General features: G+C 32.5%; 1 pseudogene; it reads right to left on the minus strand.

The window, feature by feature from the left end:
* Nucleotides 1-11,006: 11,006 nt before the first annotated feature.
* Nucleotides 11,007-16,622, minus strand: LOC142617979 (subtilisin-like protease SBT4.3; annotated as a pseudogene).
* Nucleotides 16,623-22,929: the final 6,307 nt, after the last annotated feature.

The following is a 22,929-nucleotide window of genomic DNA, read 5'->3' on the forward strand; positions in this document are numbered from 1 at the left end:
TTGGGTCTTATGTGCGACAATTTTAAATTGCACTGTACATTGATTTTCGATAATACAATATTTGCAAAAAAATCCAATTTACATTACTTAAATCTAGCTAACAAATTCGCATGTGTTATAAAAGTGAATCATCATGCTCAGACTTTGTTACGATGGCAACTCTACCTACAAAGGTACTGCTGAACAATTTAAATATTCCCACCTACTTTTTGACCCCTTATTACAACCATAGCACCCTTTTCTTTCTTCATTATCCCACTCTCAGACATATACTATAACTATTTGAGTCTAGTTTTCCAATGAAATTAAATTCTTCTTTACATATGAAACATGTCTTACCTCTCTTAATGTTCTCACCAAATTATTAAACATCTTAATTTTAACTGTTCTTATTCCAATGTTTTTTTATGAAGCATCATTACCCATTAGAACATAACCACAATTAGCTGACTTGTAAGTGTCAAACTAGTCTGGGCAGTTACGTGGAATGAACATGTTGAATTTAGAATCCAATACTTGATCAGAACTTGATGAAACTAAAAACAAATCTCTGTCAAAGTCTGAGTTTTCTTCCACTACATTGAAGGATTTTGAGGGCCCTTCCTTCTTATCTTTCTTTTCCCCCTTTTCCAATATGGACCGACCTGCTTAATATGCCACTTCTTCTAGCATTTGTAGTATTGCACAACCTTTTGTTGAATTAGATCTATTATGTTCCCTAGTACAACTATTTTCTTCCCTTCGCGATTCTGATTACTGTTTACTACATGTCATTCACTAAAACTCTCTGTTAAGTAGTAATCCAACCGGGCTCCTAAAACTTCTTTTGTTTCCTGGTCTCATTTCCCCAATGCAGTATTTAACCAAGTGTTCATAGGAAACAGAAAGGTGTGTCAAAAGCATCAATGCTTTATCTTCATCATCAAATTTGATATCAATTCATAACAGATAACTAATGAACTAGTTCAGCGTATTGATGTCAGAGCTAGATCCGCACCCTTGGCCATCTTAAGCTCGGACATTCAATTTATTCATGATGGACTTGGACATGCATTGACTCTCCAATATTAAGCATATCCTTATGGTTGATTCCTCATACATGACATAGTAGATAACCTTGTTAGTTAGACATATCCAGATTGTACTAACCGCTTTCATTAATTCAAATTTTTCTCACTCATTGTCGGTTATTTTCTCTGGTTTGCTAGTTATCCTGAACAAAGCCTTCACGAAACAATGTTGTACCAACAAATCTTTCTCCCTTCTTTACCATAACCCGAAGTTACCAATTCCATTGAACTTATCTCCATCGGAATGACCAACCTAAGCTCTAATAACAATTTATGTGAAAAACGGGTTTATGCAAGATTAAAGAAGAGGGATGAGAGAAATCAACATAGACAACTCACATGGATCGGTAGTGTGCCTACATCCATAGGACCAGGTGGCTTTTTAGTCTATGATATCAGAAATTAGCGTTACATCATTGTCTATGTAACATAACCCTACTCGATACAAGGTTGATATCTAAATAAATACCCTTATACTGTTACACTCTAATCCACTATGCCTTAAGTTATTCTTTTTTTTTTTTAGTTTGATAATATAGTGTTAAGCACGTGCAATAAGGCTCTTTTTTTTTATTTTGAGATTAATATAATTTTCATTTTTATTTTCATTTTAAATTTATCTATTGTTAGTGAGTTTATACCGGAAGAAATTTTAAAAAACTAAAATTTAGAATTTGAAATAGAGTAAATTACTGGCTTTAGTGTATGTTAGTTTTTAAGAAAAAAAAAGTTTAGATTTATTTTATGTTAGTGAAATATATTTAAATAGAAAGTGCTAATTTTTAGAAGAAAAAAAAATTCTCTAGTAGTTTATTTTGTTTTTGAATTTTGTTGAATTACAATTTTAACCCTATTTTTTATTTTCTAAGAATAAAGATTATCTAATTATATTAGGGATATTTTTTACATTTTTTGAAGTCATAACTAACTTTATAAATCCTCTTTTTTTATATAAAATTTATGAATCCTCTTAATATATAGAGATAATCATTTTAGGATATATATATATATATAAACTAATTTTAGCCATTAATTTACTATTATAAAATACATATTAAATAAATTATTTTATGTTAATGATTAATGAAGATTAAGTAGATATATGGGTACAAAACAAAAAATATATATATGTACCGCGTAATACTCCATGATCTTGTTTGCTACACGAATCATGGAAAACTCATCCACAAGCTCCATAATGACCATATATTATTGAATTTTGACAATGATCGAATGTAATCATATATAACAAAGAGAGAAAAATGAGGAAGGCAACCAAACCCATATATTTATTTCAATGACATAAATGATTCAAATAAATTGTGCTTCAAGTAAATGAAAATAATATTTGATGTGAGAGATAATTGGTCGAGTGTATTAAGCAAATCAATTTCTTAAATTAAGCAAGAGTTTCTCAAAAAAACAAATTCTTAAAGCAAGAATATTTCATTTTTCGCATCATGTTAGACTTTGAACTATATATATATTGTTAGTAACCAAATTACATTTTTCGCATCATGTTAGTAACCAAATTGTATTGTGCTTGTATATCACCTCATTGCCTTAATTGCTTTTAAAAAAACTATTTAGAATTTAACTTTTTTTTCTTTATTTGTCTTAATATTTAAATTTTGAGTTTCTAGCAAAAACTTAGTGCTTGAAATTATGTAAGAGCCCATAGAATGACTAGAAAAAAAAAATCAGTGGAGGGATGGGGGCAATATGAGTGTGTGTTTTTTTAAGTTTTTTTTTTTTTTTTTTTTGGAGTTATTTTAGTTAAAATATTGGTCCACTACTCCAACTCGATCTTTGGGTTATAGTAAAATGAGAAAGACGACTTTCTTTTTCTTTTTCTTTTCTTTTTTTTTTTTTTTTTTGAGAGGGACTAGAAAGATGAATTTGATTTATTTGGATTTAAAAACTGTAGCGGCATAAGAAAGTTGAGTTGAATTTCAACAAGTGTCTTTTAATTTTTTAAATAATTCATCATACTTATCTTCTTATTTTTTCCATATATATAATTTCTTTCATTCTTTTTTTGAATAAATCTATCATATGTATGTACTATGTAACTTATCTTTTATTTTTTCCATATATATCATACATAGTATCTTTCATTAAATTTTTTAATAAATTTATCATATGTATGTAACTTATCTTTTATTTTTTCCATATCTATCATACATATTTATTATTCTTTTTTTTTCATAAATCTATCATATGTATGCAACTTATCTTTTATTTTTTCCATATATATCATACATATCTTTCATTCTTTTTTTGAATAAATCTATCATATGTATGTAACTTAGGAGTATCTTTTTATTTTTTTTCCATATCTATCATACGTATCTTTCATTCTGATTCTCAAAAAAAAAAAATATATATATATATATATATATATCTTTCATTCTTTTTTTTTAATAAATCTATTATATGTATGTAACTTATCTTTTATTTTTTTCCATATCTATCATAAATATCTTTCATTCTTTTTTTTTAATAAATCTATCATATGTATGTAACTTATCTTTTATTTTTCCACATATATCATACGTATCTTTCATTCTTTTCTTCTTCTTCTTTTTTGAATAAATCTTATGTAACTTAGCTTTTTTTTTTTTTCCATATATATCATACATATCTTTCAATCCTTTTTTTTAATAAATCTATCGTATGTATGTAACTTATCTTTTAGCGTGGGGGGCACATAAACTTTTTTGTCTTATTATCATTTTAAAATTATTCTTTATGTTAGAAACTTAGAACATGACATCCTCACATTAGTCGAAGGATTGAGTCTTTCTCCCAATGGGTAGAAATTACAAAATCTGACTAAATAAATGAGATTGATAACTTGTGTATTATTGATAATTTGTGTATTTACCTCTTCTTTTAACGTGATCATTTAAATAGTAGGCCTTTTTTATTTAGTCTTCCACCTTATTAAAACTTTGACCACCGCACATCCTTGGTGCGATGGTCACTCCACAAGTATAAATACTTGTGAAGTGTGGGGGTAAGGGCCAGGGTTCAAGTCTTTAGGAGAGAGTTTCACACACATATACACTTAGATTAGGTTAGAATAGAAATTCAATCTTGCATCCAAAAAAAAAAAACAAAAAACTTTGCATTTATGTCAATGTATTAATAAAAAAATTCTACAAACACAAAAAATTTCACAACTCCTTTCACAACTTATTAAGTTGGTTGAATATAATTGGTGGTGACATCATTCTCATTTGGACCACCACTATCATTACTTTATAGCAAACCATTTACAAATTGTCACCTTAACAAGTGTGAAATTTGTTGTCAAAGTCTTTGTGTTCTCAGACCTACTTTGTAACAATATTGTTACAATCTTATCTAGTTACAATTATCATCATTTTATGACACACTAATTATAGATTGTCACCTCAACAGATGTGAAATTTGTTGTCAAATTCTTTGTGCCTGGACGTACTTATTTTTTGGATATTCTTTCATTTAACCTTCCTTCTAAGAGAAGGTTTTAAGGATTTTTTTTTAATTTTATTATTTACTTCTATTCATCAACAATTTTATTTCCTTAATATTTAAATTATAATAAAAAAATTTAGGCAACCACTTAACATTTTATTATATATATATATATATATATATATATATATATATATATATAATTTTTTTAGAATACTAAGTATTTTCACACACACACACGGGGAGAGTGAATAAAGTCTTAAAGAAACTGACAGTAATGTATATCTAAAAGGGCATAACTCTTGGATACACAACATAGGTTTTAAACATTTTTAACTCACACTCATTTTCTAATGTAGAATTAACCAACTGTTCTTTCTTTTGAGAATACTAAGTATTTCAACACAGACACACACGGGGAGATAAGAGAAGGTCTTAAAAAAACTGACAATGATGTATATCCAAAAGGACCTAACTCTTGAATACACAGCACAGATTTTAAACCTCTTTGACTCACACTCATTTTCCAATGTGGAATTAACCCACTGCTTTTCCTTTTGAGAATATTAAGTATTTTAACACACACACAGGAGAAGGTCTTAAAGAAATTTGACAGTGGTGTATTTATAAAAGGGTCTAACTCTTGACTACACTGCATGGAAAAATAACCCTATATCATTTATTCTTCCTTTTATTTTTCTAAATATGAAATTTAACACTTATGATAGTTTTTTTTTTTTTTTTGAGAAACTAATACTTATGATAGTTATTAATTGGTATTTGTTATGATTGTATTTGTATATAGAACTATAGATTGTAGCACTATGTACTACCCATTTATTATGATCAAGTTATATATGGAACTATATATTCTAGCATTCAAAAAAATATGATATGTTATAATTTTAATGGAGAGTTAATATTTAGAATAAATTTTAAATTTAATGAAAAATAGGGTAAAGTACAAATTTAGTCCCTAACTTTTTCACTATATGTCAATTTGGTCCCTAACATTTCAAATTGACATACCGTGAAAAGGTTAGGGACTAAATTTTTGTACTTAATTGTTAAAACATATATATAGATATAGATATATATATATATATATATATATATATATATATTAAATTAGGGCATGTTTGATACACTAAAGGAGGATACGACTCTTTTTTCTAAGAATAAAAAATTTTGTAATAGAATAACTAAACCTATTAATAAGTTTGGTATCTAAAGTTTGGTTGTGAGTTGTAACATTAGAATAAAACTTAAAATGATTCTCAAAAAAAAAAATTAAATAAAATTTAAGATTTATTTTAGGAAATATCTTACTCATACAATTATATTTCCTAAAAAATAATATTTTTCAAATTTTTGAGAGAGATGAGATTATTCCTCATTTTAAAGATAACTATTCCTAAGGAATGATTAATCTTTGTAATAAAAATATGGACAAAATTTGGCAACAAACTTGACTGTAACCTAAGACTACAATTCAATTAATATTTTTTTATTGGATGTAAATTTTGATAACTCCATCATTAGATTACATTTTCATCTTATATCCTCCATGTTTGCAAAATTCCAAAATATTAAAGATCAATAGCTATGTCATCACTCAAATGTTAAATTTCAAATTTTTTGTAGTCTAAAATTATGCATAGAAATTAAGTTTATAGATCAAATAGTAAATAAAATCCGATTAACATGAAATTTTACATGTATATTAAGAACATTAAAAACATACGATTCAACAGTTAGATTTTCAAAATATATAGTCATGTTAATTTTTTAAGAGTTGTAACTTTAGGCTACAACCAAATTTGTAGCCAAACTTTATCCTAAAAATATAACCAAACTATAGAATAAATAAATCATAGGAATAACTATTACATTATAGTGTCTATTACAATCTACCAAACGTGCCCTTAGTGATGTGTATTATGAGGTCTCAACTCTCAAGACTTACGTTGGCACAATATTACAAGATTTTCCAAAAGTTAAACGTTTCAATTATATATATATATATATATATATATGTAGATAAATATATAAAGAGAAATGTATATATATATATATTGTGATAGACCGCAAACCTGGGGTGCTCTCAAAAAAGAGATTTTTGTGCTTTTTAAGAGCACCTCTCTTTTTGGGTAAGTGGTGTGGAGTCGCCACTTATTTTTTTATATCAAAAAAATAATAAAAAATCAAATACAACTTTACATGACCAAAAAGTTTCATTGTCATTAATTGAATACAAACTTGATAGATTGAATATTACAAGGCTTTGAGTCTTAGTTACAAACTACCAAAGATACATGGCTTTTGTCCTAATTCCATCTACCCAAAAAAGAAAAAGAAAGATAAAGCCTAGCTCTACCTATCTAAAATAACTAAGTTTGGAGGCTAGATTACGGAATGGGAAGGTGTTAGACACCCATTCCGCCCGGACAGATATACCCTTTCTAGACTCTCATGACCAATATACCATTTATGCATGATGTGAATAATATGTTACATACATGACAAGCTTAACCAAACAAAGTCTCATAAATCTATTTTATGAATGTGTCCTCTTCTTTTTTAAAAAAAAAATTCAAATTTGTTTTTGTAAATGAAAAGAATTGATTTGATTTATAAAAAAATCAAATCTGTTTTGGTATTAAAAAAAAATTTAGTGAAAGAAAAAAAAATCAGATCTATTTTCTATTAAGTAAAACAAGGTTTTTTGGCTAAAAATATTAGATCTGTTTTGGGAACTAAAGAAAAAAATTGGTTTTTGGTTTGTATGTAAAAAAAATCAGATCTGTTTTGTAATAAGAAATTTAGATTTGTAGAGAACTTTAAAATCAGATCTATTTTTTATGTGAAATAAAATAAGAAAAAGATTTTTTAGAAGAGGACTACACTCATGAACTAAACTTACGCTAGATGCATCAAACATTAAAAAATTACAACCTAACTGTCAATCCTTTCTTTCAAATTTCAAAATCTACAATTTTATAATATAAAAAAAAAAAGTGATATCTACATCTAAGGAAGATACTAATTAGTTTTTGTGTTTAAAAAAAAATTCAAATCTGCACTTAAAAAAGATACAGATTAGTTTTTTGGTTTTGAAAAAATTCAAATCTGCATTTAAGGAAGATACAAATCAGTTTTTGTGTTTAAAAAAATTCAGATCTACATTTAAAGAAGATACAGATCAGTTTGTGTTTAAAAAAAAAAATCAGATCTGCATCTAAGGAAGATACAAACCGTTTTTGGTTTTGAAAAATTCAGATTTACATTTAATGAGGACGCAAATCAGTTTTTATTTTGAAATTTTCAAATTTACATCTAATGAAGATGCAAAACAGTTTTTATTTTGGAAAATTCATATTTACATCTAATGAAGATGCAAATCAATTTTTTTATTTTGAAAATTTCAGATTTACATCTAATGAAGATGCAAATCAATTTTTATTTTGGAAAATTCAGATGTACATCTAATGAAGATGCATATCAGTTTTTTCTATTTTGAAAAATTCAAATTTACATCTAATGAAGATACAAATCATTTTTCATTTTGGAAGATTCAGATTTACATCTAATAAAGATGCAAATCAATTTTTATTTTGAAAAAGATTGTAATGATAAGCAAATTTTTGAAACTAAGAAAAAAGATCATGACAACAAAAACATCAAGAACATATTTCAACAAAAATATATTAACAATATGTGGTATGAGTATTTAGAAATTAAACTAAAAGAATATTTACACATGTATCCTCAAAATAAAAATAAAAATAAAAAGGGTAAAGAAGAAACAACCTCTTGCATGAACGTACTCTTCTTCTTGAGGGAATATTTTAGGATTCAAAGAAATTTTTTCAATTATCTTTGAAACCTAAAATACCTTGCTTACAAAAAAGAAATTCTTAAGGCTAGAGCCTCCAGAATGTCTTTAACGTAAGAAGGGAAATAATAGAAAGGAGAGTCAGAAAAAGGGGAAATGAGAGCGTGAAAAAAGTGTGCTGAATTTTGAGATCCAATCTCTATTTATAGAGGCTGGGAGGCTTGAAAAATAGCTAGACGATCAGAATACGAACTAGAACGCGTCTTTATCTCTAAAAAATTGAAAAAGATGTGTTTTAATTTAATCACAATGCCCTCAGGCCGAGGCCCGAATGTGTGCCATTTGACACTTGAAAAGTGTCGTTTGGCACTTTGAAAGTGCCAGTCAGCACTCCAAAAGTGTCGTGCCAATCTCACTTTCGAGTTTTAGTCCATTTTGGACTCAAAGCTCAATTCGTTTAAAGCCCCGAAAGCTAATGTCAATAGCTCATTTTTAATTTTCAATGTCTAAAAATTAAGATTTTATCAAAATAATGGACTGTCCTTGGACAGGCATTGTAAGGTGCCTAACATCTTTCCCACACATAACCAGACTTCCAAACTCAAGAATCAAATTTTTTATCCATCCAGATTAGATTAGGAAAAACTACATTTCTCTTAGCCTAGGATTGGTAATGAAATTAAATAGAATCAGGTGACCAATCATGCCTTAGAAAAAACCCAATGGTTGGTGGCAACTTCACTTACCTTTGGTAACTCAAAATTGACTCATTTTCTAGTCACACGCCAGAGGTATACCCTTCTTCACAGCACCCGAGCTCCCAAGCCCACATAACACACCCCGTGTATGCACTTCAAGGGTACGCAAGTGTCGCCGCAATGGTTGGTCGAACCTCCACAAGGCATCGACAATATTGACTAAAAATAGTTTTCCTTTTACTCATTTTTTTTAATATTACCAAACACTAGAAAATACAAAAAACTATCTTTATATCAAGTTTTCCATTGAAACAAACAGAGCGTAATAGAAAAATAGACGACAGAAGGTTATATGCTTATTTTTAATAGTTGAGGGGGAGATTGATTGATTTTATAGTTAAGGAGGATACTATGAATGGCCCAATAGGTGGGGGGCCCTAATAATATTCAGGAAAAAAAAGCTACACAATAATTATAAGCCTTCAATTACCGTTATTTAAGTAAACTAGTCGCGGACCCGCACGTTGCCCATGATAATTATTTTATGGTGGTTTTATTAAATTTTTTTTTTACAATTTAAACTAATTTAATAAAGAGTAATGTATTTCATAATCATATTTTATTTATTATAGGAACAATTATAAATATAAAATTTGTCATACCAAAATGAAAACAATACAATTTTTCTCAGAAATTCAAAAGGCAAGTAAACAAAATTTTTCATTTTTTATTAAAAGTTATTTATAACATTTTGTGAATCATTAAAAAGAATATAAAATTTTGAAATTATTCTTTTAGTTTTAAACAAATTTTCTCAAACCTTATTTTTTCTACCTACAATCCAAAACACCGAAAAATGTAACTAAGAAAATTAATAAAACTTAACAATGATTAATTGGACCAATTAGGAAAAAATTTGTTGTAATTTCCTCCACCCAAAATATATTATTAAATAAACAATTATTAGCAAAATCTAAGAATTAAATTTATATATATGCATTGTTATAAATTATAAAATAATAATAATAATAATTAAATTAAAATTGCAAAAGCTAAAGTTTGTCACCCATCCGATTATTTTCGTTTGGTTAACCTTTGCTTTTCTCTAAATAAATGACATTATAATGTACTTTTAATACAACTATTAAGAGTACTTTTTCCACCACAAATGATTAAAGAATAAACAAAAATTAGTAAAATCTCATTGTTTAATATCTAAATTAAGCACTATAAAAAATCATGCTATGTAATAGAAGAAATATCAATTTACAATAAATAGCAAATTATCAAAATCATGTTATGTAATAGAATAATATTATATTTGTACACGCTATATTTAACTCTTTATAACGCAATAGGATAACATTTAACAATAAAAGATAACAAAAAACAAACAATTTAAAAAACAAAGCTAAATCACATTAGCATATGTGCAAGAAAAATATTTTAAAAAAATCCACCAAAAATTTGAGAGAGAGAGAGAGAGAGAGAGAGAGAGAGACAACATTTTTGTTTTTGTTTTTTTTTTTTTGAGGGGGGAGAACATTTTTGTTGTGAGGGAAAATTATGCATAGAATGGAAGAGATAGTGACAAATTTTTAATAAAAAGGTGTGAATAAGAAAAGACAAAAATAAAGAAAGATGAAGGGAAAGAGGAAGAATGATACTAATTTAGATGCTAGTGGGGAGATGAAAAGGTAAGGAAGGGAGAAAGGTTGGAGAAGTAGTGGGGAGATGAAAAGGTAAGAGAGGAAGAAAAGTTGGAAAAGTGTAAATATTAAAAAAATAAATGTTAAAAACAATTATAAGAAAATTGGAAAAAAAGAATAAGGTAATGATGTGAATACTGATATGGCTCAACTAGAGCATAACAACAATAAATGCTACGCTTCAGTTTTTAAAAATATACAGATATAGATGAAAGGGCAATGACAAAACATTTTATGATTCATTTGTATACACAACAACTGGACTTCTTACATTATGGGTGCCATCCCACCACACAAGTGATGCAGATAATCTGTTACTAGTGTGTAATACTTTCCCAAACAGTCACAATAAAAGACTTCTTCTCACCTGAACACTTGAAAGAGAGAGTGCTAGGTTTCACGCTAACATTGATCTCAGACTTTGCAACAACTACTTTTGCCTCATACTTTGAATCAGCAGGGCCTACATTTGTAACAGTTCTCGGAAATTCAACCGTGAAACGTTTGACTGCCTCCACTTGAGCTTGCATTGACGGGTAATTTAAATCCTTTGGAGATCCTCTAACGTCCTTTGGACAAGTACCAAAAGAACTAATATTCATGCTGCAAAGCATTTTGAGGTAGTCATCTTTAGAGGCTTCATACACCAGACCAGGCTCTATTGCTTTCACAGGATTGATATGGCCAACCCCAAAAGCAAATTCACCATCTGCATATTCATCTTGCTTTGTGGCATTCATTGGCCAAGCTGTAAGAACAAGAACATATAGCAAGTTAGCTTAGCAAAAAATGATATAGCAGAAAATGTGGCAAGTGATATACCAGTAGTCATCAAGGCAGATTTGATTGCTGATGGAGACCAATCTGGGTGAAATGTTTTAAGATAAGCAGCTGCACCCGCTACATGTGGACAAGCCATGGAGGTTCCAGACAATATACTATATTTCACAGACCTTTTATCCTCATCAACACCAGAAGGTGAAGCATCGGGGGAATATGCTGCCAAAATATCTATTCCTGGAGCACTTATGTCTGGCTGCAGTGTTTATCAAATATAGTGTTAGACAGTTAGAGAATCCAAATGTCACAACAAACGAGAGCTAGAGATAAAAATGGATATATGTATCCTACAAAACTTATGATGCCTAACCTTCAAAATGTATCCTACGACGCTGTTTGGTCCGCGTGCAGAGAAGGAAGCAACTACAGGAGCATGTGTATTTTTAGTAGCTTCACTTTTTGGTATACTTCCTTTTGAGTATCTAAAAAACACGACCTTGAGAGGTTAATTTCAGGATCATGTAGCATTTTTTTTTACCAAAGAAAATTGTATGCCATTAAACAACATACAAAAATTTTAATGAATTCAAACAAAATTTCAATGTGAAATCTAAATATTCTGCAAAAGTAAAACATTGCAAAATTACAGAGGAAAATAAAAAATAGAATCCCTACTTTGTAGAACTTCAGAAAGATTGAAGTGCACCATATTGGTCGATTGCTAAAGTAGATGCAGGTAAAGGAAATATAAGAGCGACATCTTTTCTTTCATCATTTAACATGATTACCCCAAGGGCGCCAGCTCTGTAAGCTTCTTCAAATCCTTGTATATCATCACATACGATAATTTTTCCTTCCACCAAACTGCTATCCAAACAACCTTCAGCATTGGACCTAATATTCAACACGACAAGAACAGTTGTTACCTTTCACTGGTTTAAGAAAACTTGGGGTTAAGAATAATTAAGAGAATATAAGTTACCGAGCATCAGAACCATAACAATTACTTGAGGCATCTTTCCAATATACCAAAGGAAATTTTGTTCCATTCAGTGTGAAAGAATTTACTGCACTTCCCTGATAACAAAAAATTAAAATTAAAATGTGGTACAATTTTTTTTTTTAAGTTAAATTCTTCTAGTTTCTGTGGAATAAATTTAGTATTTAACAACAATATCAAAATTTGTAGAAGATGTTCAAGGATGAGATTTTCAGGACACCACTTCATACCAGATGGTATATAGAGATTAAATAAATCATAATGGCTTTTAGAGCTACAGTCAGAGTTAGCTGATTCGTTCAAACAGGATTAAGGAATACAATCATTCCAAGTAAGTCATAGAACTACATAGGTTGGATGTCCCATAATTAGATGTATGATAGAACTAAAGCAGTGTAAGAATCTGTGGATAGAACAATGTAAAGATGCCAATGGGTGGGAATGTCAAATTCGTGCACAATTAGAAAGTAAAGAAAACGTTTTAAGGCAATGATGAGGATCAAATAGATTAAATGTGAAAGATGAAGATACTTACAATGAGTGTCTTTCCATTAGCAAGAACAACCTTACTAATAATTTCATTATCTGTGCTGCTGGCTGCTATGGAGAACAACCATGGTGCAACACTTGATACAGTTGATGCAATAGGGCCATTGTTTCCAGCAGATTGAAAGGTGAGTATACCTTTCTCCATCGCATGGAAAGAACTAATAGCAATAGCATCAGATTCAAAAGGTATTGGATCTCCACTGACTGAAATGGTAATGAAGTCAACCCCATCTGCAATAGCATCATCAAAAGTAGCTAGGATGTCTTGTTCTTTACACCCAAGTGGATCACAGGCTTTGTATGCGGCAATCCTTGCAGATGGAACCCCTCCTCGTGCAATGCCTTCTGCCAGTCCAAAAAAACTCGCACCGTGTACTTTGCTACCAGCTGCTGTTGAGGCAGTTTGGGTACCATGACCTTCATCATCCCTTGCGGAAGTACTTTCACCCAAGGAGTAAGCTCGAGCTCCAATAAGTTTACTGCAGAATTTACATTTCATAGTATATTTGTTTATAAAAGTAATTTTGAATCCTGAATGTTTTCATTGGAAATGCTAGAAAGTGTCAGTTGCATTACAAGGCTCTTGGTATATCGTTCAAATATGTTAGAGCATTCACAGCAGTGGAGCTAAATAGCTATATTGCAGTTTTAGCTCCACTCAAACCTCAAAAACCCATCTGCAGCAGTGGAGGCAAAGTTAAAATTTTTTAGCTTTGCGCTACAGTGCTCATGTATCAATACATGAGCACTGTAGCTGAAAGTTATAAAAAAAAATAATTTTTTATTCGGGCATGGATTAAAAAATGATAGATCAGCCCTCTCCATTTTTCATTTCACGCTACCCTTTCTCTTCAGTCACTCCGAACCCAAATCTCTCCATTTCACTCTCTGCTCTCTCTTTCTCTTCACAATCACTCCCTGAAGCTCACCGCCGGCGCCGAAATCTCTCCATTTCTGAACCGAAATCTCTGAACCCAAATCTCTCCATTTCATAATCACTCTCTGAAGACCCACGCCGACGCCGAAATCTCTCCATTTCTGAACCGAAATCTCTGAACCGAAATCTCTCCATTTCATAATCACTCTCTAAAGACCCACGCCGACACCGAAATCTCTCCATTTCTGAACCGAAATCTCTCCATTTCACAATCACTCTCTAAGCAAACCCACCACCACTACCGATCTACACGGACCCAAACACACGAACCCAAACCACAAAAAGAGCTAGAGAATTTATGGAATCAAGTAGAAGATGAAAAAAAAAAAAAAAAAAAAGAAGAAGAAGAGAGGAGAAAACGAGAGAGCTGGAGGCAGAAAGAAAGAGTGAGGGTGGGTTGGGAGAAAGGGGAAAGTAAAGAAAAAAAAATAAAAAAAGAAAAGAAAAGAAACGGATGAAAGAAAAGCAAAGAATAAGACATGTCAATTTAAAAATATTTTTACAATATTTTCACAATAAATTTTTAAGTAATTAGCTAATATTGGTGAGTAAAAATATAATTTTAGTGGCGGGATCAAATTAGAATTAGTAATAATTTTCCATATAAGATTTTGTTATGATTCTCGTGAAAGTATTGTAAAAAATATTGTGGATGTAACATTTTTTTTTTTTTAAATATAATTCTTGAGAATAAATAGAAGAAGAAGAAAAAATAAAGATTGTTGCGGCGGCGGCGGCGGCGGCGACGGTAGTGGCGGTGGTAGCAATTGCGGTGGCGGCGGCGGCGGCGTAGTGGCAGTGGTTGCAGTTGCGGTTGCGGGTAGTTGTGATTGTTGTTTATTGTAATGGATATATTATTTTATTGTATTGGATATATTATTTTATTGTAGTAGATATATTATTTTATTGTGATGTTTATATTATTTTATTGTGTTGAAAGCTAAAATAGATCCACTGCTGCAGCATGTTTTGTAAAGTGAGTAGGTAAAATAGATAAAGTAACTTTTTGTGGAGCTAAAAAGCTAAATTTTTAGCTCCACTGCTGTGGATGCTCTTAGTATTGTTAGTACAAGCAGAAATCTAAAAATCTTACAACGATTTTTATCTTTTCTAAGGTGTAGGCTTGAAAAAATTTCAAAAGCAAAATCACAATATAATTCTAGGAGAAAGGAAATTACTTGTTGCAAGTAAAGTTGCTGCCACCTTCACAGGTACCCTTCCATTTCTTAGGAGGTGGACCAAAACCTTCATCTCTAAAGCTCTCTGACTCAGGCCAAATTCCACTGTCAATAACACCAACTATTACATCACTCTCGACAGTGGGATTTCTTTTTGCAGTTTCTGTTAAACCTAGGAAGTCCCATGACCTTGTCGTTTGAAGTTGGAGAGTTCTACTTGGAAACACTGATAGGACCTCATTCATGCCTGCACATTATTGTCATTATACTTGGAAATAATTTATTACAATAATACAACATAACAAAATGCAGTGATTAGCTGTGTAATTATTCAAATAATTCTAATAGAGAATAAAAGGGGGGTGGGGGGGGTGGGAGGGGGGAAGATAACAAAATAAATAGTAAAGCACTTACTAGCCATTCTTTTCTGCTCTTCATCACTGAGCATGGCTGCAAATGCATTGAAACTCCTAGTATAGCTTCTAACCATCGACTCAGTGGCGTCACTACAAGGACAGAAAAGGTCAAAACCTTAACTCTGTCATTCTTTTTTATCTGTTTCACTCTTTCTTTTTACTATTTCTTTCTATTCAAATAAAAAGAGACAAGACCGTGATGTGCTGGTAGTACTAGAATATGCAAAAGTCTAACAGTTAAAAGTAGACAGGGTTGTTGATGCGAGGTTGCCCTGTTCCTTAGCAATACATCACTGTATACGGAGATTTTTGGATTGAACTTCTATAAAAGGGAATTGATTCTTTCACACTCGTTAGTATATATCGTGCATAAACATCATCCATGTCACATTTAAAACATAGGCGTCAATAATAAAAAATGTGTACATCACGCGTGAAATTTGTTCAAAATTAGTGTCTTGTAGTTTTGTAGTTTTCTATGAATGTAGTTTTTTCCTATGTATTTTGAACTTGTGCCCTATATGGTCATTTGCTAGCATGCATCTAGGTGTGTGCATGATGGACAAGTGTAAGGGCTGTCATTTATGTTTAAAGAAGATATCCATGTAATTGGCTGTAGTAGAGAATCAATTGAATAGGGAAGAAGAAGAAGAAAACTATGGCCCCATTCTCTCTCCCTCGTTCCAAAAATACACGCTATCCTCTTAAAAAAAAATCAGTGTTCTCTTCTATTCCAAAGCTAACAAAATTATGGACATTGTGTGTACAGAGCCTGAAACAATTAACAATATTATTTTCCATATTCAAAAATGTATGGAAATTAACTGGAATGAGAGATGCACTATTACTGTATTAGTACTATAGATAAAAGGTAAAAATTCAATCAACAGTTGTACCTTTCTTCAAGAACTTCTTGAAGAACGCTGAGATGGTGAGACATAGGTGAATATTGATCTTCTGGTAGTGAACCCATGTACACAATGTAAACATGCTTCTCATTATCTGTTGCACCACAACAAATGCTGTGGGCAGCGACCGTGAGAATCACAAAGAAACGGTAAAGGGAAATAATACTAGACATAGCAGGCGTTGTGTGGGATTGCAACACTGAAGAGGTTCTAACAGATATGTATAATATGATCCCAAGATAAATGCCATAGCTGTAGTGTACTTTCCTTACGAATATCAAAACATTTCTAGGAATGATAATATAGCTCACTAACTAGGGAAAGGGGCGTTTCTCATTTGTTTCTGAATGTTCAAAAAGGGTGTAAAACACCTTAGAACTTTTAGACCCCCAAAATACAAACTACCAACACAAGCTTATTATTAAACAATGTATGTGCGGAATATGAAAATAAGCTAAATCAGAGTTGGTAAAACAATCTAAACCAAAATTAATCACAACCACAGCAGTAATTAAAAGGTAAAGATTAAGGAAAGAGATATCCAAACACAAAGACAACACAGCGATGTGTTATCGAAGAAGAAACCGAAGTCCTCGGCGTAAAATCTCTCTGCCGCCCTCCAAGCGGTCAATAATCCACTAGAGAATGAAGTTGGGATACATGAACAGCAGAAGACCCTCCAAGCCTAATCTACCCAACGTACCTAAGCCCTCCAAGCTTCTTACTCCAACGAGGTTACGCCAAACCTTTATCTTCTCTAGCTTACCGGATTCCGCTATAGCCCATAGCATCAACCAATATCAATTGGTCCCTTCCTAACTGCTTCCCAAGTACCAAATAACCTTCTCACGGATATGGGTATGGTGAGAAAAGTATTTGGCTAATGTACCTCTCAAGGATTTAACAATGGAGAGGGTGAGAGTAGAGGAATTTGGAGAATCAAAGAATGAAGATTGTGGATGAGTCAATACTGTTTTTCTCTAGGGTTTCTCTCTCAAAATTCTCTCTGGAAGCTCTCTACAATACCTAGGTATAAGGGGTATTTATACTAGTGTGTGTTTGAAATGCGAAAGGTCAATTTTAGCCAAACAGGGCATTCTAGCGACTCGAGCTCACGATTGGAACAAGTCGTGAGCTAACTACCTGGCCAGCTAGAAGTTTTGTCCTATAGTGCCACAGCTAGCGTGACTCTTCAGCTCCCCTTACATGCTTTACACGTGAGCCTTTTTGGCGACTCGCTAATCGCAAGCCAGTCACGAGTCTCTGCTTGAGTGCACACTCTTGAGCTTTTCTTCACACTCTCTCACACACTACCCTTACATGATTTTTACCTAAATACAAAAGTTTCTAAATGCTGAATTACAAGCAAATTGGCATGGAATAAAGCCAACAAAATGATTAAATAAATTCAAGCTTACAATTTCCTTTTTAACTTGGCACAAAACACATCAGTTGTCATGGTATATATGTAATGCAGTACTATCGTCTGCATTATTGTTTTTGAATTTTAAGGCTGATTTGTTTTTATGTGATTCCATATAATCTCATATGTCTTCTTTTTTTTTCTCTTTTTTATGGTTAGTACCATATGATTTGTAATTATTATTAGGGAAAATTTCCACAATTGATGTGAAAATATCAACATTTTAACACATAAAGTGGATGTAAAATAATTAATATGAAAAAAGTGATGTGGGAAAATAAAAGTCCTTCTTCACTATATGTTTTATTTATTTATCATACCTACTTAATCTTAATCTTTTATTTATTATTATAAATATATATTAAATGAAGGCAAAATTCTATGTTGATGGTTAAGATTATGTAGGCATGGAACATATGATCCAAATCAAATTCAAATTGAGAACTACAAAACTCAAACTATATCATTAGTAAGCAAAGGTTTGAAACAAATTTGGTTTCTAACAAATCAAGTTTATTGGACTCGATTTTCGGCTTATTTTTCTCCATCATGCCCCTAGCTGACCTAGGATCGGGTGAAATTTGGACTAGCCGGTCACGTAGGCACAAAAATCGAGTTCACTGAACTCGATTTTTGGCCATAAAAATCGAGTTCAATGAACTCGATTTCTTTTGCAGACAGGCGGAGCTGACTTTAAATAGAAATCGAGTTCATTAAACTCGATTTCTATTTTGCACACAGCACGTGACTTTAAATTAAATCAACTGGGCTCGTTGGTCACGTGATCACTTAAAGTAAATCGAGTCCAGTAGACTCGATTTTTGGTCACCATAATTTTCGGGCACGTGGACGTAACTCGAGTAGATGAGGCTCGATTTATTTGCTTCTAAAAATCGAGTCTCCTGAACTCGATTTCTGTAAATGGTCCCCAACCCATCCACGTGTCATGTGGGTCCCAACTGGGACCTTTTTCCCCCTTACCCGGCTCACACCCTCTCTTATGCTCTCATTTACATTACGCTCTCTGACAACATCACTCACACAACCCTCATCACTCACACAACTTACTTCATCACTCACACAACAATTACACTCAACTTTCATCAACTCTCAGGTAATGTTTTTTACAATATTGATGATATTTTTTGTTAGTATAATGGTTATTTGCTAGGTTATTTTTTTTAAGAAACAATTAGAACATATTAGGAAAATTTTTGTTTTTTTGTTTGTTAGTGTAAATATTGTGATTAGTTTGTTTGTTTGTTTGTTTGTGGGTAGTTTGTTAGTATATTGTGATTATTTGTTAGTTTTTTTTTAATTATTGGAAATATTGTGATTAATGTTATTACAACATATTTGGGAATTTTTTTTTTTTTGTTAGTGTAAATATTGTGATTAAATTATTTGCTAAGTTTTTTTTAGGAAATTAATATTGTGATTGTAAATTGGGAATTTTTAGTACCAAATATTGTGATTAATTATGTTATTACAACATATTGGGAATATTTGCTTATTTTTTGTTAGTGTAAATATTGTGATTAAATTATTTTCTAGGTTTTTTTAAAAAATTAATATTGTGATTAATTATTGGGAATATTTAGTATTGGGGAAATATTTAGTACCAAATATTGTGATTATGCTAGGTTTTTATTCAAAATTAATATTGGGAATATTTAGTACTAAATATTGTGATCAATTGTTAGGAATATTTAGTACTTTTAGGTTTTTGTCATTGGTATGAAATGGATTATGAGTTTGATACCTAAGACACCCATTACAGTCTTTTTAGTATAAATTATTTCAAGATATAGTTGTTTCAAATTTGTAACAAAAATTTCAATGGGTAACTAGTTGCTATAATATTTTTGTTCATCATATCTTATTTGAATGGGTTTTGAAAGTCATGCCTCTAGAATGATTTGGATGTGAGTATATGCAAATTTGGTTGAGGTTAGTATTGTTGGCATGTCATACCCAAAGTTTTGTGATTGATGTTGATTGAGAGTTATAAATTTGTCACTAACACAATTGCACTTGATGATCTATAGGTTGATAATGATCTATATAACTCTATACTACGGTGGATCCCTTAGCAATGCCAACCCTTATGACGGATTTCCATTTCAAGGTCCGGGTATCCAGTGCTGTTATATGATGATACGCCATAAGTTAAAGACCTTGAGTGATTTGAAGATAAAAATTATGGAAGAGATGCAACTGAACCCTGCTTTGCATGACATACATATTAATTTCTGTTCTCCACATGAAGTCTTCAATCAATGCATTAATTACAGATATATGGCAATAACAGAAGACAAACATGTGAAGTTCATGTTTCACAAGATGCGTCAATGGGAACAAGTAGCAAATTTTGAGTTGTACGTCACTTTGGAGCCGCGTGCAGAAGTCGGCATAGAGGATATTGTACAAACAACTACATCTCTACAGTTTGCAGTCCTAGATGATCAATGCACCACGTTGGGAGGCTATGCACCCCCTTTTCAAGAGACACCAAGAACAGTTGAGAGCGAACCTGGCAATAGATATGAAGATCAATTTTGTACACATCGAGGTGAATCCTCTACAGTTCCAGCAGTTGAAGATGAAGACGAACACTGTGTTGGGGAAGATTTTGACGATAGAGATGAGTACGAAGAGAGGATTGAGCGAGGGGACTTTGATAGGGGTGTTGATGACCATGAAATTACTCTCAATCCTAATGTTGATGATATGGATGAATGTGATGAAGATGATGCAAACCTTCTTGTTAGAGTTCAAGATGTTACAAATGCAACCCCCGTTTATGAACCTCCCGCCTTATCATTTTATGAAAATACTTGGGAAAATATGGTTGATCCTGAAGTTGGTGAGCAAGCATTTGCTTCTTCTTGGAATGCGGACATGAATTTTTGTACGGGGTTGATTTTTGCGAATAAAGAAGCGGTGAAACGTGCATTAACAATTTATGCCGCAAAGCATAACAGAAACTTTCTGACTAGTAGGTCGACCAAAAGTAGACTGTATGTGAAATGCATGGATGAGTCATGCAAGTGGTACGTTGGAGCAGTCATGAAGCCTAAACAGGGAACATGGATGGTCACATCTTATGGGGGTCCTCACAGTTGTATGACCCTTGGCATGGCTCTTGATGGTAGAATGATGGATTGTAATTTTCTTGCAGCAGAATTTGTTCCAATGTTGCGAGAAAATCACACGGCAACAATTCAACACCTTAGAGATTACATCAAAGGGAAGTATTATGAACATAAACTTTCTTACTATAAGATATGGGATGCGAAACAAAGGGCTATTGCAAAGATATTCGGCGATTGGGAAGAGTCTTACGAAAGGCTGAAAAAGTTGTTGTTGGCATACTTGGATCAAGAAGCTGGCACCCAGTACTGGTATCTCACTAAACCGAGGGAGGAAGGTGTTACAATATTGCGATATGTATTTTGGGCTTTCGCTCCTTGCATTGAAGGATTCAGACATTGTAAGCCAGTAATCAGTATTGATGGGACCCATTTGTATGGTAAATATCGAGGGGTGTTGATGATTGCAATGGTCACCGATGCCAACAACAAGGTTTTGCCTCTCGCCTTTACTGTTGTGGACAAAGAGTCAAGGCCTAGTTGGAGGTGGTTTTTAGATTGCGTCAGGTTTGCACTGGGGGATGTGATAGCAAATAAGGACATATGCATAATTTCTGACCGACATAAGGGTATTCGAAACGCAATTGCAAACTGGCCTAGAGATGATCATGGACGAGTACGAGTATACCACGAGATATTGCCTTCGACATGTTGCTAGCAACTTCAACACGCATTTTCGTGACGCCACTTTAAAGTCATTGGCCTTGAAAGCGGGGTATGCTACTCGGGAAGCTAAATTTGAGTTGTACATGCAACCTATCAAGGAAAGTGAGATCGAGGCCCTTAGGAAGAAATCGGCCAGCGAACAACAGGTAAGTGAACCCGACCCATCCATCATGCCATACACATATCTAATGAAAGAGGATATAGAGAAGTGGACCCAGCTACGTGATGGTGGATACCGTTATGGGGCTATGACAACCAATGTCTCGGAGTGCTTCAATGGAGTACTCAAAGGTGCCCATGCTTTGCCATTCTTGCACCTTTGGTTGAATTCACTTGGAGCAAACTTGTCGCGTATTTCCATGATCGACACAAAAAAATTACTCATGATCTCTTGGAGGGCAAGGTGTGGAGTAAATATGCCTTAGAAATCTTTGATGCAAATTTGAAAAATCTAAAATACACCAAGTAAGGCCGTTTAATAATGTCCATGGTGTATATCAAGTAACGACCGCGTACAACATCCATAGCTACGGGAGGGGACAACATAGTCATGAAGTAAACATATTGGCGAGAACATGTGGTTGTGGAAAGTGGCAAAATCGAAAGATCCCTTGTTCACGTACGATTACGGTTCTTCGATGCCCAGGGCAAGATGGGCCGCATATATTGACCCATGCTATAGTTTGGACAACGCCATTCGCACCTACTCACACCAATTTGTGGTGCCCAAGTCGAGTCATTGTGGAGGGATGTGGAAGGTCCAAAGTGGGTGCACGACCCCGGACACATTGCGGGCCAAAGGTCGACACGTGAAGTCTAGGATACGGAATGGGATGGATGGGGTCCGGCGAAAACCGGGAAGTCGAAGGCCAGATTCTGACTTGAGGGAGATTCAACAAAAGCAGAGCTGTGGACTGTGTCATCAACATGGGCATAACCGTAGAAGATGTCCGCTTTCCCGTGGGGCTTCGACAAGCAATACTCGACGGCCCAACCTAGGTAAGTGATGCTTTTATATAAAATTTCATGTGCATATCAATTATCCAAGTTACGTAGATTACTACCATTGTTTTAGGCACATTGGTATCTAACAACAATATTTCAATTTTTCTCGGTATGCGGATACTCGATTTTGGAATGCCATTG

Source organism: Castanea sativa, chromosome 11, assembly GCF_040712315.1.
Source record: "Castanea sativa cultivar Marrone di Chiusa Pesio chromosome 11, ASM4071231v1".
NCBI classification, from domain to species: domain Eukaryota; kingdom Viridiplantae; phylum Streptophyta; class Magnoliopsida; order Fagales; family Fagaceae; genus Castanea; species Castanea sativa.